The sequence below is a fragment of the Tetrao urogallus genome, assembly GCF_951394365.1.
Source record: "Tetrao urogallus genome assembly, chromosome: 8".
Taxonomy (NCBI): domain Eukaryota; kingdom Metazoa; phylum Chordata; class Aves; order Galliformes; family Phasianidae; genus Tetrao; species Tetrao urogallus.
In genome coordinates this window covers 26,040,438-26,046,737 of record NC_136821.1, presented here as the reverse complement: position 1 = coordinate 26,046,737, position 6,300 = coordinate 26,040,438, and positions in this window count along the sequence as shown.

Below are 6,300 nucleotides of genomic sequence, written 5' to 3'. Positions count from 1 at the left end.
AATGTCACAGTGAAGGCAGGCAGAAAAATATTCTCATTTTATCTTCTTCTTCAAGATGCTTATTGGTGAAGAAAATAAATCGGAACAGTCATTTTAAATCTGTTGCTGCTTAAAAGTTATTGGTATCTTCATTATTTACTAATTATCAAAATTAATGATACTTTCAAAGCTTTGCCCAATATGTTCACAGTTGTTTTGTCGTGACAATACAGAATCTTACCAAAGCAGCATATACTACTTAGAAGAATGAAATTAGATTGGAAAAATAAACTCAGAATTGAATTCACAATAGCAAAAGGTTTGTTGTAGATATGTGGTTATGCAATCAACAGTATTGTTCTTTAGAGCAGCCTGTGTTAGAAAGATCCCAGAGCACCTCTGTGCTGTGGTCTGCAATGCAATCAGATAATCTTTTAGAATTTTTCTGCAGTCTTTATTATACACCTCTTTATTTCTGTGCATGTATCTGTATGTGCGTGTGTACGCACACATACATACATACACATGCATGCACACTGTATGCACACAGTATTGTTACATACAAGGACATTTCAAAAAGCAGCACATTTGATTTTAGCTTATTATTCCATAAACTGAGATCTTTAGACTTGCCTATAAATTGTACTGAATGTATTACATATTGGTATTTTTCATTGACAAACTATTTTTATGAAAATGCTCATTTCGTTCAAGTTTAGAGTATATATAGTCATGGCTATTCAGATGCACAGCCCTATTCTCCATCCTTATCAGCCATTTTTCTATGACTAGTTGGATTTATTTTTTTGCATATGAAAAGTCACAGGTGTTCTAGACTTGAATCCAGATTATTTTTCTATATTTTTTGCTCTAGGAACCATCTGTCCTTAATGAGAGCTATGACTAATAAACTTGTTACAGCAACATGCAGCAGAATATGGAGATACATATTTGGGCAGATACTACATCCTTGTGAGTTTTCTATTAAAATAAAATCTTAGTGTTAATGTTCTGATTATGTATTTCAGAAAACTTGTTTGTTCCAAAAAAATTAAAATCTTCTTTCTAAAACATTCTGTTGTTTGCTGCCTTGCAGTACCTAACCATTTGTGATCATATTTGAACTAGATTTGCTTAGTTCAGCTGGTGTCAGTGGGAGGCTTTGGTTTGAGTTTGGCTTGGAGCAGGCTTTTGCTTTTGGCTAAATTCCAATGCCACAAGTGCACAGGACAGCACCTTCCCATCAAGAGCTAATCTTGGACAAACCTATGTTAAAAGTTGTTATTGAAAATATTAAGGTATCAGAATAATCAGTGAAGAATCCAGACCTGACACCAAGTGAACTAGAGGCCTGGGGGTCAGAATCAGAGAAGTGTAAAAGGGTCTCTTTCCCACTGAGGTCAGTAAGAGCTGGGCACTTTGAATGTTTATTGTTGGTTATGGCTTTTTACCACTTACCTCTGCCTAATGTCCATGAGCTGACTACACGCTTTCTTTGTACTGAATTCCACTTTTGATTCATAAAGTGAAATGCATTGCCTATGAAGGATTTTGATTATTGCTCTTGATATCTGTACAGTTTTCTACATGTGAATGATGGTAAAACCTGATTTTACAAGGCAAGTAGCTCATCTTCTTCTGGAATAGTGGTGATAAAATAAGTATTCATAGGTAAACATAGGCTTTTTTTAGCATTGTGAACCCTTCTCCTATCAGGCTTTTAGGCTGAACGTTTTAAGTAAATGGAGCTGAAATTCCAGAATCTCTGTGCTGTGCACACCCACCAGAAAAGTCTATTTTCAAAATTTGCCGTACTGCCATACTGTAACTTCACAGTTAGAGATGTAATCACAGTATCTGTATGGGTGTTACCCCAGAACAATATTATATTGCTTTTACACAATTTCTGAAAGTTACTTATACCTTTTCTTGTATCCCCTCCTAATAATATCTGATGTGTCTATAATGACTTTTACTCCTGCCTTATAGCTTTTCCACTTAACAGGATTATTGGAAGAAGTTATTTTATTCTACAAGTCAGCTTCCTTACAAGCAGGCTTCCTCAAAACAAGTCAAATCTAACATAAATCATAACTTGGCACAACAGGACGACCTTGTGCTCTTCAGTACCAGCTTCTCTTTGCTGTGCTGGAGGCTTAGTACATGATAGATCAGAACTAACAGGTGAGAGGAAGCATTTATCTTCAGGCTGTGAGGCAAACACACATTCTTGGATGAGAGATAAAAGTGTGGATTTGGCTGGTTCTGGGGACTCTGCAGTCTTGATGCAGCAAATGTGCTTTGGTATTGCAGTACACATTCTAACTGTTACATGGCTGGCTCTGAAACATCTCTGTGTCAGAATGGTATCCCTTTATCTTTTTATGTTTCTGCTAGAATTTTATTTGCCGTTTTCCTGGCTTGCTTTACTACTCACTGTACATAGAATTATTTAATTAATCAGAACTTTCTATTTTCAAATTACAGATCTAGCTATGTGTGATACATTCAACGTACAGGTTTTGTACAGGGGTCAGTGAGAGAATTAAGGGCTGGACAAGCCTTGGCTTTAAGGCCAGCAAGTCTTTTTAGAGAAAAATAGTTCCCCCTCATTTACAAAACAAGTACAGGTTTTTTTTGCATCATTGAAATGTGGAATTTCCACTGTTTTGAAAGTAGATACACACCCTGAGGTCTGGTATTTTAAAACAGGTTCAATCTTTTTGTCTTTTGTGTACAATCAAATTGAGATTAATGTCAGAACTCAGCAAAACAGAGGACCAGATATATAGAGATATATAGCTGAAAACTAGAAGGATAATGTAATTTAACATAGCCAAGCTATATTAAGCAAAACTTGAAAAAAATTTAAGATGTTTGAAAAAAAAAATCATTTAAACTACTTAAAGTCATTGGAAATGTTGCTCTAGAACTGAAACTAGTAATTTTGGAAAGGATAAGTTTGTACTCTAGTTTGTATATTCCTTTCCTGGATCCTGCTGCTGTAGGAAAGCAACGTGGCCTGAGCTTGGATGGATGGATGGCGTTTCCTGTGGTGAGTCTGTTTCCCCGTGCAGTGACTGGGATGTATCAAAAGCAACTAAACAACCTGTACTAGAAATGTTTGTGGATGTTGTACCAGAAAGTAGGATGAGCTAAGAGATGCACATAGGAAAGGGACGACTTTGAAAACGGTCTAATTATTGATGCATGTGGTCCAGTGAATTTGCAAAGTATTACTCAGCTAAGTTATAAATGCTGTATAAGCAGGAAGATTTTTATTTATTTATTTATTTATTCCTGCAAAAGTAGTATTCTGTAGAAAGTACTCAGAAACTCAGAAAAGAGCAGAGGTCTGTAACACCAGCTGTGTCCGTTTCTGCTGCTTGACATTCTGCTAAAAGCTGTTGCCCAAAATGATCCTAGATCTCTTGGGGGCTTTTCCTCCACATATTTACAGAGCTTTACTTCTAGCCACACTCTCACTCTAATTGCAGCTATGGAATAGACAGTTTCACTCTCAAGTTTTCGATGATACAGCTTGCCTCCCGTTGTTGCTAAGTGAGAATTTGTCCTTCACAGATTGAGAATTAAACAGACAAAATCATTTTATCTCCTGGATAATGCTGCCATTTCTGTTCGGTCATACTAAGACTTGTACTACATAATGTTTATTTGAACATTTAAGTGGGTTTAAAGAAGTGAATGAACAGCTTGAAAGAAGGAAAGAGGTAGCTTCCTTAGGAGCAGTCAGTGTGTTTACAGTCGATACTGTCTTGAGAGAATCATCAGTTGTTTTACTTGCAAGGAACTTGAGCTATATTTCATACAGAAGCATCTCTGAATTAATGCCTAGTTCATAGCTCATTTGATTGCATTGTTTCCGTGGCTTTTAAGCTGAAAACAAGCTTGATGAAAAGTCTCTCTGAGAATCAGTGTTAACATGTGCCCCTAGCAGGTGAAATAACGTCTGCTTGGTTATGGCAAGTATGAGTTCTCTATACTCTGAAGCGTACAGATAGAATTACATCTATTTGAAGCACATCCTGGTGATAATACGCACTTAATCATGGAGAAGTAATTTTCTGGAAATTAATTTGGAATTGCATTTTTCTACATTATGCCATATCATAGATGGCTTGGAAATAGTGTTAAAGTGAGGGCTAAACAACTGGAAAATTGACTGTGTTTGTGAGGGGAAAGAGAAAAGCATCAAAGTTCACTAGTGTGATGCATGTTACTCTTCAGAGCACAGCTATTAAATTGCTAGGGCAAAGAAACTTTCTAACTGTGGTCTCTTTTATAACAATTGTACAAAGATGCAAAACAAGCCATAATCACTTCAGTTGACTGTACCAGCTGGTAACTCTTTGAGTTGGATGAGTGAAACATTAAGAAAACTGTGGACTTTGAAGAAACTTGGGATCGTACAGATTTGAGGAAAGTTTAACCTGCAAGAAACTCTCAGACTTGCAGAATTTCTGCTCTTTGTTCCAGGCCTCAAAAGAGCAGTCTGTTAGCCAGGTTAAGCGCTGACTAATCCTTGGATGGGCAAGTTTTCAGCTCTCTGCCTCCCAGGCAGAAGATTAAATGCTGTTTAATTTTACACTTTAAAAGGCTTTGGGTGGATATAGACAAAGCTGTAATAGTCATCTTGAAGGTTCAGCTCTTATAAAGCTGTTTAAAATCAGTCCATCCATTACAACAGATTGTTAACAAGCTTCACGGGGATTAAAAATAGAAAGACAAAAGTGCTTATTTAAAAAGCCATGTTTGTTTCTCATCCAATAAAAAAAAAAAATCAAGTCTCTAAACTTGCTTTACCTCCTCACCACAGCCACCTTCATTCACAATTTCATATGCTGAAATTAAAGGGAATGATTTTGTAATTTTTTTTTAACTACAAGTCAGTGTGTCTAGGACAAAGATGAGACTGAAGCCACTGGAATGCAAATGATATGAATGTTATGTGAAAAATACTGTATTACCAGAATGACTAGACAAACCCTGAACTAGCACAGGCTTAGCAAGTCCAAAGGGATCAGTCTTAGTCTTATCTGCAAGAATCCAGACTTGTGAGCTTTTGTATGATGTTGAAAGAAGCCTACAAATTCACCCAAAGTTGAAGAGGAATCATTGTAAGAGGACCTAAATGGATAGAGTAAAGGGCTCAGCTGTTCAGTAAGTACTAAAATAAAAGTCACACAGAAAGTAGTTATTTAAAAACTGCTTTTCAATCAGACTGGTATACATTGTGTCAATGAATTGCACGCTCAAATAATAAGTTTCATTTTAGTATCTCCCTTAATTTCTGCTTTTTCTGGTCTCAAGTGAATCTTTTCTGTGGGATGGGTAGAGCCTTGGCTTTTTTGTGGCTTTTTAGGCTTATTACAGTAGTTCAAGGATTTTAAAGATAGGCTGGTCTTTACTATACGTGTAAATAGCAGAAAATTGCAATACTGCTCAGCTTTACGTAACTATAATTCATGGCAAAACATCTCTTCAAACAGTATGTTAGTACCTGAAATTTTGCTGTTTCTCTTTTTTACTTTGCAAATGAAATTTCAAGTCCTTGCAGTTACGACGAAAAGCCTAAAAATGTGATTTCTTCTAAATAACCTAGAAAACAAAAGACTTAAAGAAGCAAGTTGTAAGAATACTTCATTTTGGCAATGCGATAGGACTTTGCAACATCTAAAGCCAGGTGTATTTACTGTGTTGCAAAATTATTAGCAACAACAAAGCAGTACCCAGCCATACACAAACAATTGCACAAAATGAAGCCAAATGTGGGGAAGTTAAACAGCATTGGTTTAAACAACCAACCAAGTCCAAAAGGACTTCTTAAAAAGTGAGCCAAATTCTGCTTTTCTTTGCTAGTAGAAACATACAGGAGCTCTTCAGTATCGTTGCTCGTAATGCACCCTAGTACAAGGGAGGACAAGAAGGACAAGTAGGAAACTAGTGTACATATGTCTCAGGTCTAAGGAAAAACTGCCTTATTCCCTACTCATGCTCTTCCTTCCTGTTTATCAATTTTCTGTGTACATGTAAAGATGGTCCCTTTAATTGCTACCAATAATAAAATGGTAACTTCTCACTGCAAGTACCAGTATTTGTGCATTCAGCTTAAAATAAAATAAAATCTTTACAGTACTCTGTATATTGCACACTTGTGACAAATTTGAATCTAATAACTGGTATTCATTGTTACTATTTTTCCCCTACTTGAAATATATGGATTAAGGAAATTAACTGTAACTAAATTTGATAAGCTGTTGTCTTCTGTGCTGTGCATGTATTCCTTTTAAAAGGCCAGTA